This window comes from Galleria mellonella, unplaced genomic scaffold, assembly GCF_026898425.1.
Source record: "Galleria mellonella isolate WM207_F2 unplaced genomic scaffold, CSIRO_AGI_GalMel_v1 utg38, whole genome shotgun sequence".
Taxonomy (NCBI): Eukaryota; Metazoa; Arthropoda; class Insecta; order Lepidoptera; family Pyralidae; genus Galleria; species Galleria mellonella.
The window spans coordinates 6,226,584-6,248,519 of record NW_026442090.1 but is presented as its reverse complement, the minus strand read 5'-3'; the positions used below and the strand labels follow the sequence as shown (position 1 = coordinate 6,248,519).

The 21,936-nt window shown below is 32.0% G+C and overlaps 1 non-coding gene across 1 annotated transcript; it reads left to right on the top strand.

Moving 5' to 3' along the window:
- Nucleotides 1–12,261: 12,261 nt before the first annotated feature.
- On the top strand, nt 12,262–12,343 carry Trnas-gcu (transfer RNA serine (anticodon GCU)). The gene has a single exon. It is a non-coding gene; the product is annotated as a tRNA-Ser (tRNA).
- The last annotated feature ends 9,593 nt before the right edge of the window (nt 12,344–21,936 follow it).

The following is a 21,936-nucleotide window of genomic DNA, read 5'->3' as shown; positions in this document are numbered from 1 at the left end:
TCATTTCAGATATAAGGTAGTAAAATCTCAACAAGGTTTTTTTTAATGGGTGATAATAGATTGGTAACCCCGCCCGCGCTATCGGTATACACTGGCGGGGCACCAGTGAAAGATAATAATGATAATAAATAATGAGGATGAAGCAGGTCAGTTAGCCCATCGTGATGAATTCCACTAGAATTAACCACGATGGTTTCCAAAGGGAACCACGTGGAGGTCGAACTGATAGGGTGTATTGCTAGCAATGGGCCTGTTAAACCTCATTACTAACAATCCCTTTTCCCCCTCTCAACAGGGTTGTTCTTGTTTGGTTTTTTTGTTGTTTATTCTCACTGAAAAGTATGAGGGTTCTAATCATACAAGTATATAGTGATAAATGGTAAAGGCAGTTAACATATACCAAATGTTCTCGCCGCCGGTTGTCGACGTATATGGCTAAAGCGCCTTCCTTCTGCTCGTAGCAAAGTCACAGATTAAATGAAGATTCAGTACTGTTGGTGCGTAAGACATATGAAGATTAAAAAATTTCAGTGACTTGGTAATTTCAATTTTAACAATTATAAAAAGAAGAGGATTTTAATTACCTTGTATATTTTTAGTATTTTATGCGATATATTTGTCAAATCCGAACCGATTTTGACAAGTAGGTATTTCAGTACTAGTTTTTACCTGCACTTTGTCTGTGTGACCAGGATATGTTTACTGAGTGTGAGATGTAGCCTGTAATTTCCTTTATCCTATATAGTAACGTGTATACCAAATATATTCATAGTGATTAGTTAAGCCGTCAAGGCGCTATAAGGTAACAAAAATACTTTCATGTTTAAGTAAAATATTAGTAAGGATAGGTTTTCTACCGTTTTGATTCCATATTACTCGTAATTTTATTACGATTGAAATAACTGTTTTTTTTTTGTGGAGTAATTTATTTGTTTTAAAATACGTTGTGTAATTTTCTTATGCTTCTCTTTAATAATGAACGTTTTAGTAAAGAAATAAGTACTTAATTGTATTTACTATGAAATTATGATTGTTGAACCGTTATCAAAACGGGACAGGCAATTAAGGTTTACCACATCCTACACCACTTAATGTTTACTTAATGAATACTTAACTAACGCATATACTTATAATAAAATATATCTAAAAAGACATAATTTTTTTTAAACGGATGATAATGGAACAATAACCTGGCCTGCGCTAACGGTATACGTTGGCGGGCCACCAATGAGGGTGAGAATGAAAAGGCAGGTCAGTTAGCCCATCGTGATGAATTCACTTAGAATAGAACATAACGGTTTCCAGGGGGAACCACGAGGAGGTCGACCTGATAGGGAGTATCTATCCCCTTTTTCCCCCCTTCCACGCCTGTACCACCGTGTACTTGTACACATTTTTATTATCATTGTTAATAAATTATCTTATTGATTAAATATAAAATAACTTTGCAATCATAGACAGACATATTTTAATAATGTATGTAATTGTATTTATAATTACTTGATATAATATGTAACATGTTTTTCAATTTAATATACTTAATTCATACAAGCATCGTGATGTATTGGAGTCATACTTCCTAAATCTGCAATATGATAAAACGTATTTACACGTTTTTATTTTATTTCATTTATAAAACATTTTCTTATATATTACAGTTATACAATTTTTTTATTCACGTTTATTGTATTCTTTGATACATAAATATGTAAAAAATCTAAAATTTATTTGAAGTAAATTTATGCATTCGTTTATTTATTATGTTGAACAATTCGTAATATTTTGTATATTTAGAGCAGCTACGAGTAGTTACAAAACTTTCTTACTTTTAAACGATCGTTTCCATAGACATAAGACAGTGTCAAAAGTTTAAAGTGATAAATAATTTAAATAAACAAGTATAAATACAGGATTATAATGAATTTTAAAAACGTAGATACACAAAAATATTGTAATATATTTATTAACACTGCTGGTGTAACAGAATAGTAATTTATTTTGAAATAAGTAGTAGTATATTGATGATTTAAAATTTATTTAAAATTATTATTTAAAATTTATTTAAAATTTATTTTAATCTTAGATTATATAGATAGAGTGTCTCCATACAAATGCTTTGAGAAAAGCGGGCCAGTTATTTTTTTCATACAATTTTGCATGATGAATAGTTATGTTAGGAGGGAAAGAGATTGTTAGTAACGGAGACTGAGAATCCCATTGCATTAGCAATATACTTAACCAGGTCGACCTCCTCGCGGTTCTCCCTGGAAACTATCATGGTTAATTCCTGAATTCATCATGATGCGCTAACTGGCCTGTTTTCATTCTCATTTATCATCCTTCACTGGTGCTCCGCCAGTGTATCTCGTTAGCGCAGGCCATACCATTTTCACTCATCAAATAAAAATAGTTATATTTTAATTTATTTTATTTATTAAATACCTAAATATAGATACGTCAAGACGCATTATCTAATATTAATTTGACAATTAAGTGACAAAAAGTTGACCCGTTTGTGAGACTCGATGCTCTATCTATATAATTTAAGATTTTATCTTATTAGATATATATAGTATTATATTATATTATTTGTGGTATTATGTACTACCGTGAATATAAGGGATGAATTATTACAATTGACTAGTTACTCTATATTTGACCATGCTATCTATACATTTGTTTTACTATAAGTAGGTGTAAATGTTAGTTGGAATCTCATAATTTATGAGTGATATGTGAAAAATATTTTTTGATTTTTCCATTACCTATCATTGCCAACTTAAATTTATTCTTTTTACAAATAGCTGAAAATAGTTTTAATAGATATAATATACACCAACATTTATATATTATCAAAATCATTAAATGTGGCACAAAATCTCTTTAAAAATAAAGCATAATTTCTTAAGATTGTTTATATTACTGCTCCGTTTCAAAAATTCACCTTGTACACAGTTCATGCGAGTCGTTGCAACAGATTTAATGTTAATTACATACAAAATAAGGAGCGGTAAATGTCCCGTGCAAAATGAACCTGACAACGTTTATAAAAACAACAAATCGATATTCCTAATTCGCGTAGTCTTTAATGTACTGTCAGAAAGAAATTGCATTTTCTCATTTTTGCGGGGGAGTGGCGCGGACAGTTTTCGTCGTCACAATGTAGGTACATTAATGCACAAAGGTGCTGTCGTAAACACACTGCACGATAAGGGAGGGGCGCGAATTATGGGCTGTCATCGCCAGCACTCGTAGACATGTATGACTGTACCTGAGACTAATTTAGATGTTTCGATTTACCGGTTATGCGCTCCCTGAGACCTTACAAATAGATATACGTGAATAAATAGTAATATAATTGTGGAAAACTGTACGAGTAAGAGAGTTTGTGTTAAATATAATATGGTCGTAGTTACATATATGTTTTGTATTAAATGTTCGTTCTTGACTTGATAATCTTACTTATATATAGAATTTAAATAAATTTTTATTTGCATTTATTTCTAATAAGTAGAGTCTTATGGACGTCCATTAGGTGAAATAATGAAACTAATATGTAAGTGTACGGGTACATATCACATATTATACTATACTACATATATTATACCAGATAATAAATATCTACTCGTAAAGTCTACACTAGACTATCAATGATATTTTCTGTAACAAGTAAAATATAGTAATTGATTCTGGTGGTAATATGTTTTGTTGACACAAACAAGGACACGGCCTACCTGATGGTTACCGTGGCCTATGAATGCTTGCAATATCATGGGCATAACTAACAAAAGATTTAGTTTAGCTTTAGCCTTGGAATCATTTCTAGTATATATATCTATTTATCCATTTAAGAGCTGCGCTCTTGTCGGTGGAGCTCTTGTATATCTATAGGATATAGGTATGTAATAAATAATTTATGCATAATGAAATTCAGTAGGTATACTTATTAATTATAAATAAATAGCTGTTTCGTTTGATATTTAAAACTTCGCAAGAATCAATATTACAATGTTGTAAACAAACAGAAAGTTATTCAGTTTGTTTAAACTATAGATTAGAACATCTCGTCCCGACTAATTAATACAAATCGCCTTCACGTCGACTCAGAGGGACCATCCACTGCAACCCTGACGGACGAATCGTCCGCATCCATTCCAAATATATGGACCATAAAACCACGATTACCTTTTATAAACACTACATTTATAACTACTTTATGATTGTATTATTTATTTTACGTAATATATTATGTTGTGGTGGAGATTTTGATTTTTTCTAAACGGTGCTTTCAAATATTTAAAATTCTCTGGCACAGTACATCCCATTAATTTATAGTATTCGAAGGGTTAGTTCGATATGGAAAAGGATTGAAGTTTTTAGAAATGGCAGTTTAGAAATAATACGTAAATATTGGTCATGCTGCTTTAAACATAAATTGATAATGATTATGATAGAGAATTTATTTAATCTATAATATTTTATTGGAATTGATTATTATATCGTCTGCATGCCTAATGTATTATATATATACGTAGGTATATAATCAATATCATTAAAATAATATATATTTTGGCGTGAATTTACTGGGTACAGAGGAATAATAACACCTGAGTCTTCAGGAATGGCAACGCATGGGGGGTATCATGGGCGAAACAGTATACTCTGTTATGTCCATGTTACTGCTCATGTCTATAGGCGACGGTTACCACTTTCCATCAGGTGGGCCGTCAGCTTGTTTGCCATTCTAAGTTGTATAAAAAAATATTTAAATGTACTTATATAATAATTATAGATGTAAATTACATAGACTTACCACCAAATTGGTTTAAATTTATAATATAAAGTGATTTTCACAAATGACTACAAGTATGATTAAGGCATGTTTTAAAAATAATATATTGAGATTTTAAAAATATTCTGCCACGAAATGCAGGAACAATTTACCTTCTCCTGTTGTCAGTCCCATTTCAGTTTCGTCTTTTAAATATCGTTTAAAACATATTTGATTCAAGTACAAAAACTGCAAACTTGGCGGATAAATTATAACTGATGCATTATAATTTGAATAATGCATCAGTTATAACATGGGGGGGTATCATGGGCGAAACAGTATACTCTGTTATGTCCATAGTACTGTTTATGTTTATAGGCGACGGTTACCACTTTCCATCAGATGGACTGTCAGCTTGTTTGCCATTATAAGTTGTATAAAAAAAAAATACACAATTATTTACGTAATATAATATTTACATAATTATTTTACTTATCTTTTTTATCTTGTATCGTATGTTATACGATAAATAATGTATTATTATATGTATTATATTATTTTATCATCTATAAGGTCCAGTTAATAGTGTATAATAATTTCTCGAGAGCTACCTATCGAGTGGTGGCCCCACTGAAAATCAGCGCTGCAGCACTCCACAACGCTTCAGCTTAAGCTAAGTGGGGAACATTTTAGCTGCCATTAGAGAATTATTATTTTAATGTATAAAGTTGCTGAATAAATTATTTTATTATTATTAGTGTTATTGATTTCATATTGTATTGTAAAAGCACTTGACCTTAGGTATATGTGTATATATTCCATACGTAATGCCTTCTGAAAAAAAGTGATATAAAACCGGAATACCTATTAAAAAACCTCGTAACTTAAGAAAATAAGGAAAATATTTTGATTACATGAAAAATGTAAATAATACCATTTTCAGCGACTCATAATTAGATGGAAAATATTTATATTCTATATTATTCATTTGAATATGAGGAAAATTTTAATGTTATTCTAAACATCCGAGTATGCGGTTCTCATATATTATAGAAAACATAGAAATTACAAATTTGATAATCCACTTCCACAGTAAGGTATCGTTTTCAAGTCCGAGTGAGTGTGTACAGGCTCCGCGCTCGTCGCGCTCGACGCACGGCTGTGGCGGACCGGGCGCGAGCTGGATGCGCCCGCACTAAATTTAAATATTTTAATCCTTAATTTAAATTTTTGACATTTTTATTTTATGTTGGTATTCGTGTAGTTTCATTTTTAATGTTATTTGTCATATTCAGGAGACGGTGCAGCCCTCGACTGGCGCCTTGAAGCCTCATTTGTTGGGGCCGGTGGACTATAGCGTTAAAATATTGTCAGTGAGATATTCCATATTAAATACTTCGTTATTTATTATGTGTAATAAATATTACAGATAATACAATAGATTCTTCGTAAGTATTTACCTATGGTATAAATTCATACTAAGGTCATAATAATTATATATCTACATTTATACTTACGCTATTTATGATAAATATTTTTTCTTAGAATACTATAAACCCAAATAAACTGCATTGTAGTTGTTTTATTTGATACTAAAGTACATATATACACGAATATATATATATATATATATATATATATATATATATATATATATATATATATATATATATATATATATATATATATATATGAATATAGGTATATGCACACCCCCATAGATATAGTATATATGAAAATCATTTATTTTTTATCTACTATCATAGTTAATAATAAGCATTGAATTATTCATTAACTCATAACTTGTTGTGAAACCCTGGTGAAAACATTGCTTATCTCCATCTAAGTCAATTCATAGTCATGTGCAGCGGGGTGAAGAGGAATTGATAATTACTTTCAGATTTCTATGTAATAAGAATTAATTAAAAACTCTATTACGGGAACGATGAAAATACCGCCAAGAACAGTCAAATTGCATGCTCTTTATCTTGGACATGTAATGAGGAGGAATGAGATGTTTTTAATAATTTATGATTTTGCGCCGTCAAAAAGTAAATCTTATCGACTGTATAAAGTATTATCGTAATCAATATAGAATCAGACCTGAAATGGTATCGCGTAACATAACTAGTGGAAGACTTTGTACAGAATTATATTAGGTATGTTCCACATAAGGAGGGAGACTTTGTACAAAATTCGATTGCTTGGGTACCTCTGTCCCATTCGTGTTTCTACCATGAAGCCGTTGTGTTTGCATGGCTGCGTTTCGGTTTGAAGGGTGGGATATGGCGTGAATTTACAGGGTATAGAGGAATAACATTTGAGTCCTCAGGAATGGCAACGCATGGGGGGTATCAAGGGTATAACAGTATACTCTGTTATGTCTATCGTATTGCTCATGTCTATAGGCGACGGTTACCACTTTCCATCAGGTGGGCCGTCAGCTTGTTTGCCGTTCTAAGTTGTATAAAAAAAAAAACAAAAAACAACTTCAGTTGTGGTAATACCAGTATTTTTGATTTAAAAACTAAATTACTGAACCGATTTAGATAAAATTTCTTTGGGCTATCTGTAAATATATTGATTTGGATAAAAAAAGTATTTTTCAAATCTGTTTACAACTGACGGAAAAAATATAACCGAACTAAGAACCTCGTTCTTCTTGAAGTCGGTTGAAAAGACGCTGTTTTGGGTAGTTGTGTTCCACTTGTGTCGAAGCTGTGAACCAGCTGCCTATGTTTCGGTTTGAAGAGTAGGATATGGCAGTAAAACTATAGGCCAATGTCACATCATAGTACTCAGCAATGGTAACGCATGTGCGGTAACATGTGTTATTGTAGGATGGCCATGGTGTTGCTCATATATATAGGTGACGGTTTACATTTTCCATCAGTTGGGCTGTTAAGCATGTTTATCATTCTAAGTTGCATAAAAAATACATAAATACCTAATAGGAGAACTGAGAACCACCTTTTGAGTGTCGTTTAAAAATTCCTTTACTTCGTTAACATACATCAATTCTTAGTAAGCAGGTACAAATACGTATTACGCACATAAATACAATTTTATAATCACCTCAAGACATAAAACAGCTTACCGACAACGCTAAAAAAACATTAATTAAATGTAATTTCAATAATTTTACCTCTCTCAACAGCATGCGTTTCCGGAATGGAAACAAATCCAATTAAATTATAAATAAATGAGGTACCTAAGTTTATAACAAATGTTGCATGTTCGAGGCTCTGCCGTGTTGCGGGAGGGGGGGGGGGGCGAGATCCGTGAGGCCTGTAGATCATTATAAATGTATTGTAGATCATTAGTCATCGGCGCGGCCCTGCTTAGACATTTTGTTGTTTCGCTTTTTAATATTTTATTCCCATGTCGAATTTGTGTCATATAAATGACCTTTTTTCTATAGCTTTAACACAAGCATAACAAGTATTTCAATGTAGGACCATAGTTTATATAACTAAGGGGCAGGGGGGCGGTTAAAAGTAATGATGGGGTTGCCAGTTCTCATTGCTAGCAATATACCCCGTCTAATCGATATCCATTCGGTCCTTCCTAGAAATCAATGCGGTAAATTTAATTGCTGATGAATTAATCACTATGTTCTGACTGATCTGCCTTTATCCTCAGTTATCAACCATCACTGGTGCTTTGCCAGTAGATAGCGTAGGCGGGTTTTTTTTTTTGGGCGGGTGAAAATGGAATGGTAACCCCGCCTGCGCTAACGGTATACGCTGGCGGGGCACCAGTGAAGGGTGATAGATGAGAATGAAAACAGACCAGTTAGCCCATCATGATGAATTCATTAGGAATTAACCATGATAGTTTCCAGGGGGAACCACGAGGAGGTCGATCTGGTTGGGTATATTATAAGCAATAGGATTCTCAGTCTCCATTACTAACAATCCCTTTCCCCCCGCGTAGGCGGAGTTACTATTTCATTTTTATCTCATTATCCAGTCGAACGAATTATATCCGAGTACTATAGATATTTTATTTTTATCCGTCTTGATATTTTACCCATCTGCGCTATCGATATACACTGGTGAGGCCTTAGTGAAAGATGATAGGTGAATATGAAAGCAGGTCAGTAGGTCCCTCGTGACGAATTTAACAATAATTCATCCCGATGGTTTCCAGGAGGAACCGCGTGGAGGTCGACCTGTTATATAGCCTACATTGCTAGCAATTAGGCTGTTAGACCAATTACTAACAATCCTCTTCTCCTCCGAATATGTTATGTTCAACGACTTGAATAAAAAGTAATATATGTATTTCGTCCCATGTAGTGTGTATATTAAACTAACTCCCTTTCACATTTATAATACTAGCATAAATAAATATATAAAGCATCCTATATTTTAATTTTAGTAGTATTTATTTATATTTGTTTTTTTTATTAATGGATGATGACTGAACGGTGCTCCCTCGCTCGTGTAGGGGAGACCGAGGAGAGTTGAACCATTTTTTATATTGAGACCCATAACTTTTTAATTAAGCGATAGAGATGATCTTGTATTATACTAAATGAAACCTTGTTTATTTAACTAATAAATGTTTAGGATAAAAACTGCTACTATTTCTTTTTTACCCATAAAAAGTTGACTTAAAGACAACTAGTGACTTTGTATCAACTCTCCTCTTACTGAGATAAATTGAAACACTGGTCTAGGAGAGTTGAAACAATTATTATCTGGAAGCAATCCATTATTATGAAACACAGATTTGAAAGTAAATGTTATATTAATGTTACAATTATCCTTAATTTGTACTATCAGTCTCATAGTTACAATATTGAGATCTTAGAAACAAAAAAATAACAAATAATTAAACATTGAAATTTATAGAAAATAAAAAAATAAAACAATCTTAGTTAAACAAATTATTATGGCACCCATAGGACATCTCGCCTTCAGTGCATTCCAGGTGCGCCCATGCTTTACACTCAATACACTGGATCCATTGTTCATTTGGCTTACTTCGTGAAAACGGTTCTACACAAACTATACAGAAGCAGTGCTCGTCATCATCACTGTTGCTATCTCCTATTTTACTAGCTTTTCCTTTCTTTCCTTTTTTAGCTTTTCTTTTCGCTGATTTTACTATTTTTTCACTAGTTTCGCAGGTTTTTCTTTCAGGTTAAATATATGTCTTTTTAATTTATTACTATTTCTTTTGGCTTCAATTGCTGCTATTTCATTTTTCACTGGTGTATTAGTTAATATGGCTGATTTTTACCAGAGGGAGACTGTACAAAAGTCGATTGCTTGGGTACCTCTGTCCCATTCGTGTTTCTACCGTGAAGCAATTATGTTTGCATGGCTGTGTTTCGGTTTGAAGGGTGGGATATGGCGTGAATTTACAGGGTACAGAGGAATAACACCTAAGTCCTCAGGAATGGCAACGCATAGGGGGTATCATGGACGAAACAGTATACTCTGTTATGTCCATGGTATTGCTCTTGTCTATAGGCGACGGTTACTACTTTCCATCAGGTGGGTCGTTAGCTTGTATGCCACTCTAAGTTGTATAAAAAAAATTTTACCTTTTTTCTATTTTGTGTGCCTTTCCTAGGCACTGCTTTCGGTAAAAGTCGGATTGTTTCTGGAGAGAATACACCGGGTGTGGATCTGTTTGCAGCTGAAACGGTGGGGCTATCTGATGTCATCGCCAAATACTGGATTGTGACCGCTCAATACAGACATGTATTGAGCGGTCACAATCCAGTTATCCGAAATCCTGCAGTCATATTCTGTAGGGCTATGATATGATGGTAGTTTGGTTGTTTTATTGGTTTCGTAGGCTTTTTTTTTTTATTTTTAATATATCTATAAAGCGATGTGTGGTTTAAGTTATAACTTTTGGCAGCATCACGAAGAGTTTTATTATGTAACATAACTTCTTCGAAGGTTAGTTCATATATTTCTTTGCTTGCCATACCTCGGTCAGTCTTCCGTTTGTATTCGTTCTGCATCCTAAAACCTAAGCTAAGCTCAAAGCATACCGTTACAAATAAAAAATCTACTTAAAATAAAATACCAATGCATAACTATAAAAATATAAATGCAAACGAGGTGAGTTGAAACAGGCTGTTTCAACCCTCCCAGGGTACAGAAGTCGGCTGCCGTTAGGTTTGAGCGGACATAACTTTGTTACACTGCACAGTCATGCAAAATCTTTATTATAGTTTAAATCTTAGATTCATAAGCTGGCAAATAACATAATACACTTAGGCTAAAACAGTTAATTAATAAAAATTTAGATGAAGATATTATTATGATGAAAACTTACTTTTACTAATTTTTTCACCTGACATTTAATAGCGGCGTAAGCGTCGATCATGGCGCATGGACGAATACTGAGCGCCCGAGCGGGTGGCGGGAAGAGAAAATTAGCAAAATTGCCAACTTGCTAGTGCTTTTAGATTCCGAGAAATTTATATTGTTTCAACCCACCTTTGGTTCAATTGTCCTCGGTCTCCCCTACGCTACTAAAATATTGCGGCACTAGTGAAAAGAAAAACAATGTGGATGAAGTTCAAATCTGCCGGCCTATCGTGGTGAATTCAAAACTACGATTTTTATGAGTGAAATGCCTTATAGAAATTGTCGTATGGGAATTTAATTAGTTACCTATATTATAATATCGTCGATTTAATTGTTTAATTAAAATGTTTTAGCAAAACACACACACACTCTCCCACACACATACATTCAAATTACACTCTACACACAGGGAGCACATTATTTCACAATTTTCATTATTGCCAATTGTTATAATTAGATATACTAACTTTATATAAAATCAATATTCTATATGTAGCACTAAAAATTTAGCTGAACTAACATTATACTATGTAATGAGGGTAGCGCTGTTGTCTGAGATACAGGTTTTATAACCTAGTTCAGACACAGATGTTTAAACTGATCCAAATGTACAAATGAATTCGTATCTACTTTTACTGTAATTTCCAGTGCTGAGTTTGTTAAAATCATGGTTATGCAATAAAGTTATTATTATTATTATTATATTTAAAGTAGTCTGATTTTTATTAATAAATGTAGATACACATTTTAAGATGTTTAAAAAAATTAATATAATTTAAAATAAATATCTAACACGCCAAAAAAAAAAAAACAAAATTTTTATTAAATGCTTAAATGTAAAATAATTCTGTCTACCGATCTTATAAGAACATGGCGTTAAGATAAATAAATAAATTTAACAAGTAAGTATTATAAATTATTTTAATGTAAAACAATAATTAAATAATTAATAAAAAAAAACACCGGTGTTAGTTTTGTTACATGGATTAAGGTGGTATGTGTTATATTACAAAAATCTTCAAAATAAATACGCAATAGGGTCATTGCTTGATAACGGGTTGTGATGACATAAGTGTAGAATAATATCATAAATAACGTGAAGTATGGATAGTATAAAAGAATGTGTACATTAATTTCGAGCGACCCTGACATGACGAGGTGGCCGAGTGGTTAAGGCGTGAGACTGCTAATCTCATGTGCTATGCACGCGAGGGTTCGAATCCCTTCCTCGTCGATACTTTTTGTATTTTTTTTTAACTTTTACAAACTTGTGATACATATTTTATTTCATCTACTTTTTATTATTACTTATTTAAGCATTTGTTTATTTTCTTTAGCGGTTGCAATATTTTTGCAAAAAATTGAGATGTGAGTATTATTAATATAATAAACATAAATAATAACATATGATGTCAAATAAAAAAAGAATAATTGTAATATTTGTAGTCGTACATACTTATATACTATACTTATATAGTATACTATATAATAATAATTTATTCTATTTGAGCGTTGTGTCAAAAACAGGCTCGCTAATATTTTATTGTAAGTATTGATTTATTTGAAATATTTTTTTATTAGATATATGAAATATTACATAAATTTCATAAATATAAAAAGTAAAGAAAAAAAACAAGGGCAAAGAAAATAAATTAACCCCAGTAGAGCTGATAATACTACCCATCGTAGTCAGCGACACATATTAAATCATTTTCTTCGAATGTTTTCGTTCAAACTTAACCAGTGTTTACTTATGCATAAAATCCAATTGATCTATCAATTTGAATTTGAACGTTAACGCGTAAATTGTAAGTTACATTTTGATTTAACTGTTAAGTTTTGGTAGAGTTACCCTCGAACTTAGGGTCGGAGTAATGAAATACGTAAATGATATTCAAAAGGCATGAAGGAAACAGATTTGGCCTTGCTGGTTATGACTGCTAACGGATTTCGTAGTAAGTACCTAGTCTTAATAGAATGGGTTATCTATTAATGTATTTTTACAACATTGTACATTCTGCACATTTCATTTACATTGTATAATGATAGATAAGTACCATGTTATTATATTTTTTTAATTAAAAATATTAAATGAATTTCATAGAAAAGAATATCAAGTATGTATAGTTATTTTTTTTTATTATTTTGGTACAAATAGTCATTAAAAATATATACATATATAGTGACATTTTATTTTATTTTATGTAAAAATAGACAATGAGAATCGAAATATATAATTAATAAACTTTTACTTGTGTGCAGTAGGTAGGTCTTTCTTCATCTAAGATACAATTTTTTCTTTTTTTTTAATATATTGGCGATCCGTGGTAGCCTTGCACGGTTGTTGCGTTAAGTATGAATTAGATGGGTATAGTAAGCTAAAAGAAAGACATATGCCATCGCGAACTTTTTTGTAGACCCATACCTAAAAGAGAAACAATTAATTCCACCATACATTCTTTTGTTATATCTCAAACGGATAAGGCAGAGTTTTCGATGAAAGCTCGCAGTTGATTTGATTTCTTTCGACATCTTAAGCAATTATATTTCAAAAAATTAACACACAACAATATTAAAGTATATGTATAAACCTTCGTCTTAAATTATTTTATCTATTAATGAAAATCGCATCAAAATCCATTTCGTTGTTTAAAAGATCTAAGCGTACAGATGTCGGGAAGCGATTTTGTTTTATATTAGGTAAAGATCTCTGAGTCCCTATTGTGAGTTTGCCACGTATTTGCGTCACTACTGCGTTAGCGTTTACGTCGATTATTTGTATTGAAATCTTAGCTGCGCCTCTAGTAAATGGTTTCGAAAATAGATTTCCATACTAATTTATCAAACGTAAACAGAGTTGTAACGTACTAAGTATAACTCGCACTAGCTGTTAGTGTCAGTAATACGTATATCTATTATATTTAAGAAGGAAATTTAGACACATAAAAGTTACATTTATAACACACGATAAGTGTTTAAGTTTGCTACGAAAGAATATGGATAATGTGGTCACCAGTAGACTGAACACAAAAGGCATAAATTTGCTAACGAATTTCCAGCGAGTAAAGACGCTGCCGTGTGTCTTCGACATTATATTTTATTAGTTTCAATTTGGGAAATGGTAAAATAGATAATTTATTATATAGCAAATAGGCGTTCAGTGTAGGATGCAGTTTTATTGTATTACAGGTACTTGTACATTACAGGATCTGTTGTTGAAAAGTTAATTGATTCTTATGGGCTGATGGTGTGTTATCTGCAAATAATTAGATGTGGCGTGGCATCCTGAACACACGACGCGCCACCGTCTCGCCACCGACGCGGCGGCCTCGCCACCGTCTCGCCACGTGCCGTTCTTGACGTGTTATTATTTAAGTTATTTATGAATATTGTTTCGGCGGCCGCCATATAGATCGTCGCCACGCGTCCTACCAACCCCCGGTGTATGTCGACATGCACTTATGGACACTCATATCTGCTCGCATGAGTGGTATACACTGTTAAATAGATGATGAGGTCTTAGTTTAAAAAGGTCGTCGCAGTATGTAAACATAAAAGATAGAAATTAAAGCTAGATTCTTTAAGAGTAAAGTTATTCATAGGTCATCTACCTATGAATAATATGAGTTGTAAAGATTTTTTTCTATATTTTTTATATATTATTAGCAAATCTAGAAACAACGAGAACTGAGCAAATAGATAGACTATATCTATGATAAACACTTTATTTAAGCCATTTATGACACACGTAAATTAACAAATCAGTTTATACAAACAGATCTGAGAAAAAAATGTAAATATTTTTTTAAATATAAAACAAAAGATGAAATATGGAAATATGTTTTCACCAAGTATGTCACAGTGACCCAAATACAGAAATTCAGTGATCCGATCAACCCATTAGTACCATGGACATGACAAGGTATACCGGGCCGCCCATGATAACCCCATCCCCATGCGTTAGTATTCCTGAGAACCAAGATGATACGGTTCTGTATCCTGTACTCACTACTAATAATTTCTTTCGCTTTCTTTTAATACTACACTATAGATACTATTCCTCCTCTCTCTTCCTCCTCCTATTTAAAACAAGCAAATCTATTAATATGTTTACATGAAAGTTTGTAAAATTAGTTGATGTTTGGGTTCAATTACATTTGAACAGTTGAATGTAATTTTGAATGAAATGTATACGTGTTTTTAAATACTCATTTAGATATAAATTTTTTAACAAAACCAATAAAATAAACATATTTATACTGCAATTCGGACATTATTTTCTTCGTTACGCGAAACGGCAATATCGTCAATAAATTATGAAATATAGCAGAGTTGTTAAGTAAAGCCATAGCCCCCGATTGGTATCGGAAGCAAGGCGGGATGACGAGAGACGGAGGGGTGACTTCCGAGTTCCGGCCTGGGCACTAACTCATCATCAGGGCCCGGCAGGAGGGCCGCCATGCGCCAGCCCGACCCACTCTCCCTCACATGAACACAAAGAAAAATAAAGATTTGTGTGAATTATACCCTCTGTTCGCAAAAGGGGAAACGACGGCGTCGCAAGATACAAAAAAGTTCACTGCTAGGTATGTCTCAAAGTGTGGAGTTTCTGTGTAACTAAACTATAAAGAAGCACATGATTTACAAAAAGATAGGCTTTTCCTAAACAATCTACGCTTACCAATAATAAATATTGAAACATTGAAAGAAATATTCAAAATATATCTATCCACTATATCTTTTTTCAATTAGATAATAATTATAAAGTTATAGAAAGTGGATACTTTATTTGGTATTTATAAATAAATAATAATAAAAGGAATAATATGTTTATATTAGGAGACAAGAAAACAATATATGCAATCAAACCGATTAGAACAATAAATAGAACAGCAGCAATGGATTATTTATATTAATATTTGTTTTATGTAGTTTAGTAGGTATATTAATGGACGTCGAAATGTATGATAGATAACAACGTATTCAGTATAATGGTTAACTACCGTTCGAAGAGCCCAAATACACATTACAATTTTTGGCATATTTAAATTTCTCAATCTTTCTGATAGTAATTACTGCTAACCTAATCAAACCAAAGTCTAAAACAGGAAAGTGGGTAGGCTCGCCTCTTGCCTGCTGCCTTTGATATAAAATAATATGTTTGACGAAAATATGGACATGTCGTAAGTCGTGTTATTATTTTTGCTTGAACTAATAAGTATTAACATACCTAATTGCACCTAGTATTTCTCATATTACCATTACTATAATAGTCAGCGATGATAGCTCTAATTGACCTATAGTTGATGTTATAGCATATTTTCTATGTCAATGAATGAATTGTAATATTATAATGAGTTTTAATATTTGCACCCTACATTGTGGCAGACTAAGATTGGACTATAATTTTCTTCTGATGTAACACCTATAAAAATGTACCTTATTCTAACAAACAAATGAATTCTAATTATAATTCTATTGCGTGAAAAAATAGAACGAAAAACAATTACATGATTAGACTTAAAAACTTTTTTAAGTGAACAAGCCACTGTATGTAAATTGAATGTGTTTTTTAAGTAAATGACTCTATCGGGACAAGAGAGCGATCGCGTATCGCATGACGCGATAGGCGGCCGTCAAAACACTTGTTCCTGATACGAAGACAATGCTTTCCCGCCGCTTCCCACAGCGTCCCACCGGGTTTCATCGGTATCGCTTCCGGACTCCTCTCATTTGAATTCACGACACGTATTACGGATACTTTTGTTTTTCCAATTGAAAAATAAAACATCGATAGTACCTACTTGTTGATAACACTGTGGTTATTTGAATTATTTTTAAAGAAAAAAGGTAACAGAATGAGAACTTAACGTATTTTTTATTTGTTCTTCTATTATGATTATCTACTACTATTACGCCATTAGTTTTATGATTAATAATATGTATATAATAATAATAATAATATATACGAGTACATGGTTATTGTAGAGAAATAATGCTATCTTTCAATATAGCATGATGTTCAGGTCGAAGGTGAAGCAGTTGTGTTTGTATGGCTGTGTTTCGGTTTAAAGGCTGCGATATGGCAGTGAATTTACAAGGTACAGAGGAATAACACATGAGTCCTCAGGAATGGCAATGCATGGGAGGTATCAAGGGCGAAACAGTCTATTATGTCCATGGTACTGTGCATGTCCATAGGCGACGGTCACCACTTTCCATCAGGTATGTCGTCAGCTTGTTTGCCATTCTAAGTTGCAAATAAAAAAATCAAAATTTTGTTAACTGCATGGACTTCTGCGTGATGGTCAATTCGTAACGTCGTAATTTGTCGTTTTAGGAAACTAATATAATATTAAACATAAAGATAAAGCAATTTTATTTCCAAAGAACTTCAGAGAAACTTCCAAAGAAAGTAGAAATTAATATTGCGCACGTAGTTACTCTGTAATGACAAATCATCAGGTGGGCGGCTAATTGTCATTCTTAAATAATAGATAGGTATGTGATTTCCTTAGTCCTCTTAAAGGTCTGATGGTGAGATTTTATATTTTTAATATAAAGAAGCTATATAATTACAAGAAAAAAGAAATAAAAACTACCTCTACGTAATTTCGATAAAAAATATATTTAAAATGACCTTTTTGTCAGTGATTATGTATGTATATGGAGTAGGAAAATAAAACCTTTGTATTTTGTCATTTCTAATAAATAAAGATTGCTCTTGTACAGATCGAAATCGCCAAAAAACGACCGCCCAACCTGAATTCATTAAAATCCCAACTCTATTGTATTTTATCATACAATCTTTTTTGCACCTCGCTCAAATATATTTGCAACCTCATTATATTGTCTTAATATGTCGCTTTTTGTATTGCTTATCTCAAATACAGTTAGGCATTTCTTTTATAATGAAATTTAGATTTTCTTTAAAATAATATACGTTTGAGGAAGTTCATAACAAAATTTACCAAAATGTGACAACGTTGGAATTATTTAATTTTCATCAGATATTGAACAATTTTCAATGTCAGATACGTTGATTATTTCAATGGTTCTCTGATGGCGAACTAAAATATTAATCATATAGCAATTAAACCTGCTACTAAAAGTTTTTCACTTTCTTCATATTTTATTCGAAAGTTTTCAAATACTATTATATTATTGGATATTGAGAGCAATTAATGCTCTCAATATCCAAATTTTCTATAATAGCTTTATAAGAATCTTATTACATAATTAACATTTTAGTTTATAGATAGATAATTTCGACATTACTACAGTTCAATATGAAAGCTCTTAAACAGAAATTTATGAAGTCACAAATTGTATTCTACACTCTCATTTAATACACAGTTTTTGTTTGTGTGTGTGTGCATTTATAAACAAAATAGTATTATCAATGTAGGGTTGCAATGGGCGGAGCCAGGTGTCACGGGCAGCAGCAGATTTTATCTTAGATGGGGGATGCACGCTACGCCGTCACCGTTGAGTCGCCATCCCCTTCCAAGCAACGCTAATGGAACAAATGCTTAAAATACTGAAAATGTAATTAAGTATCAACAACTAAAAGAAAATTAATTGATGTAGCAAACTGTCTTTGTTTCTGATGGTTTCGGGTTCAATCCCTGCACAATACAAATACTCATGTTTATTAGCTTTATATTATTATATTGCTTATTATTCTGAAAAGTAATGATATCTTTTTCCAGGAATTTTATACAGGAAGTGTATACCAAATTTCACAGTGACTGTTAAGCCCTGTTTTCTTTTTCTTTTTTTATTATTACGGCAAACAAACTAACTCACTTTCACAATTATAATTTCAGTACCTAAGGATTATGTCTTATATTACTTTAGGCGTTTTGTATGTGTGATGTATACATAAATATTTACAAAATTTAAATATCTATATGGTATTTAAATATCTGTATCTGTTATTAGTTATTTAATAACCGTGATATATCCCACAATCACGGTGCAAACTTAGCCTTCTTTAATTTTTTTTATTTTATTAATGACTCATTTGATAAAGTAAATTTTATTATTTTTATGTATTAGTTATAATAGACTCTAATTTAATCTCACACTGTAAGTAATATAAGGTTTAATATCGAAAGATAGCGCGATGTAGATAACTTGTTTAATAACGTCGTGGAATCAAGTGCAGTGTACAAACATCTTTTATAACTGTTTATTGTGTGTTGTTAAATCATACAAAGGACATTGGAATATAAATATGTTGTGGGACGTTTTCAATATCAATAAATCTATTTATTTCTTCGCTATTATCTGGTAGATAGCAGTTGGAATATTAATTTGCATGCTTTTGTCGTATAATTCTGATGTATGAGATAAATGCTTTTGTCCAATAATTTATTATGACATCACATGTCCTGGATATAAGTTTATTATTTTTGAGTTTTAAAAATAGTAAATTTACATCCAAACTAGTTTGGAAGTTTGTCTGTAAAATAACGTATTAAATACACGGACATGTAAGTTGAATCGTTTCTGAGGTTATAAATTTATAGTTATATGATTACATTTTTTTTAAATAACTCTTATAAACAAAAATCTCAAATTAAACGTAGATACTACTTCTTCTATTGCCTATCAATCGGCTAATTTCGGACATTCGTATTTTATAATGATCTTACTAATAAAATTGTAAATAGACGTTGTAATATATGTAACATAGAACAATAACTTCCAGAATATTTATTAGTCTGCCTACATGTTTGTTACGGCATTATGAAAAAACTACTGCACCAAATTAGATGCGGTTCCTGAAGGTCTGGTCCATAGGTCCTGAAAATCTAATTGAAAATTTGATGAGTTTTATCGTGATACGCCATCCAGTATTGGTCCATTATTTCTGATGAAATTCACTCGTACGAAAGTATCATTTTTATCTGCAAATATTTATTTATGTCATATTTGTGAAATTTTAATAATTTTTAAGTAAACATTACGTATAAGCAAATAGGTAACTCGTTGTTTGCCTAAACATAATGTGTCGTAATAATTATTTGCCTCGTATTTTACTAGTGTTATTAAATGCTTTACTTAGGTACTTTTTACTGAGAGTCGAAAATAATTCTATCGTCCTCTAGATAGTATATAGATTAATATTGTTTATTTAATTGGATTTTTATGTAAATTGAAATGTATTTTTTATGACTGTGACGTTTTTACATTGATACCTTTCACCATTTCTGAAGCTGCATCTCCTGTAATTTTATTGCTACTTCAAACTGAAACGTAACCATGCAAGTCGGACTGCTTCATAGATTGTAGTAAAATAGCCATTGTAGATACTATATATCTGGTATATATAGTATCTACAATGGCTATACTATATAATATAAACATTAATATATCGCTGATGGCACCTCCAATGTGTCTTGAATTTTGAGGACTAAGTACCTACTCTTATATATCAACACTTGAATAAGATATTCATTTATAACTTTATTGACTATTTATGCATGGCTTAAAAAGTAGATTTTATTATAAAAAGTGGCTTAATACAACAATTTTTGGTAGAAAACAGATATTTTAATCTTCATACCGAAATCAAAACCACAGAAATACATCAAAAGCAACGCATCTATTTTTGCAAAAAACTACTGCTAGTGTGTGAAAAATTTCACCGTATATACTGTTATTTGAGTTGAGCGTTTATCTAAACAAGAAAACAATTTCAAAATATAACTTACTAAATAAAAGAATATAGCGTTAGGTATTTAAAAGTGATTAGAATATGGAAAATGCATGCATGTGTCTTTGTTAGATATACTGAATAGGCAATCTTGTATATTAATAGAATAATAAATGTAGACTCAGTATCTAATAAAGCATTTAGAACGATATGTAAGTGTCATAATCAATTAATCGTAGAGCGAGTGCACCATGCAACATCTTCGTGCATGGCGGCCTTAACTTAGTAAGCCAATTTACCTTTGAATCTTGTAAGTCGGTGCTCGAAGCTGCTCGTTCCTCTCCCAATGCAATATGTTAACATATTTTTTAATTTCCCTTCTGGACAGTTAAAGAGGCAATCGCGAGTGCATGCGCAGGAGTGAGATTTATAATAAGAAAACGCTCCTACCGCGCATGCACCATAAGGATCTATAAATCTTTTAAGTACTGCATCGGCCAATCCCTGTTGAGAAACGATAAATCATCCCCGCGGACAGTGAAGTCGTATCGAATACGATCGCCGTCTCGCTCTCACTCGTCGCCACTTATACCGGTTAGATCATTTATCATTTCTGCCTCTCGTTCCTTCTCAATGATAAATTCAATTCTCTTTTAGAATATGATTGTTCCTCGTTTTGTTATTATGGTGTTTTATTGTGGGTATCGTCACGGAGTTGGTTTTTTGATCAGAATCCGATCGAAATGATCGCGAGAATTGGATTTCCATTTTAGATTTGGTGCGTCGAGTGATCAATCTTCTGGAAATCGTATTATGGATACGGGCTGTTGTTTACGAGTTTGGGTTCGAGAAAAAGTGATGCGTGCAAAAACAAATTATTTAGATATGTGTATTTAATGCAGGTATTTGATTCATGTTGATTGTATCAGAATTTCAGATCGATTGATGTTAATGAATATTTTTCTTATAACAATAGATATAGTTAAGTGTCATCTAAGCTTTTTTTACTTTTTTTTTTAAATATTATTGACATCAAATGTATTTTATATTTTTTATTGATGCTGAAAAAAGAAACTATTGTAATCTGTGCAACGATAGGTAATGAATAATAACAGATCAATATCATGAAATTGAAATATGGTTTTTTTATTTAATATCTTTGC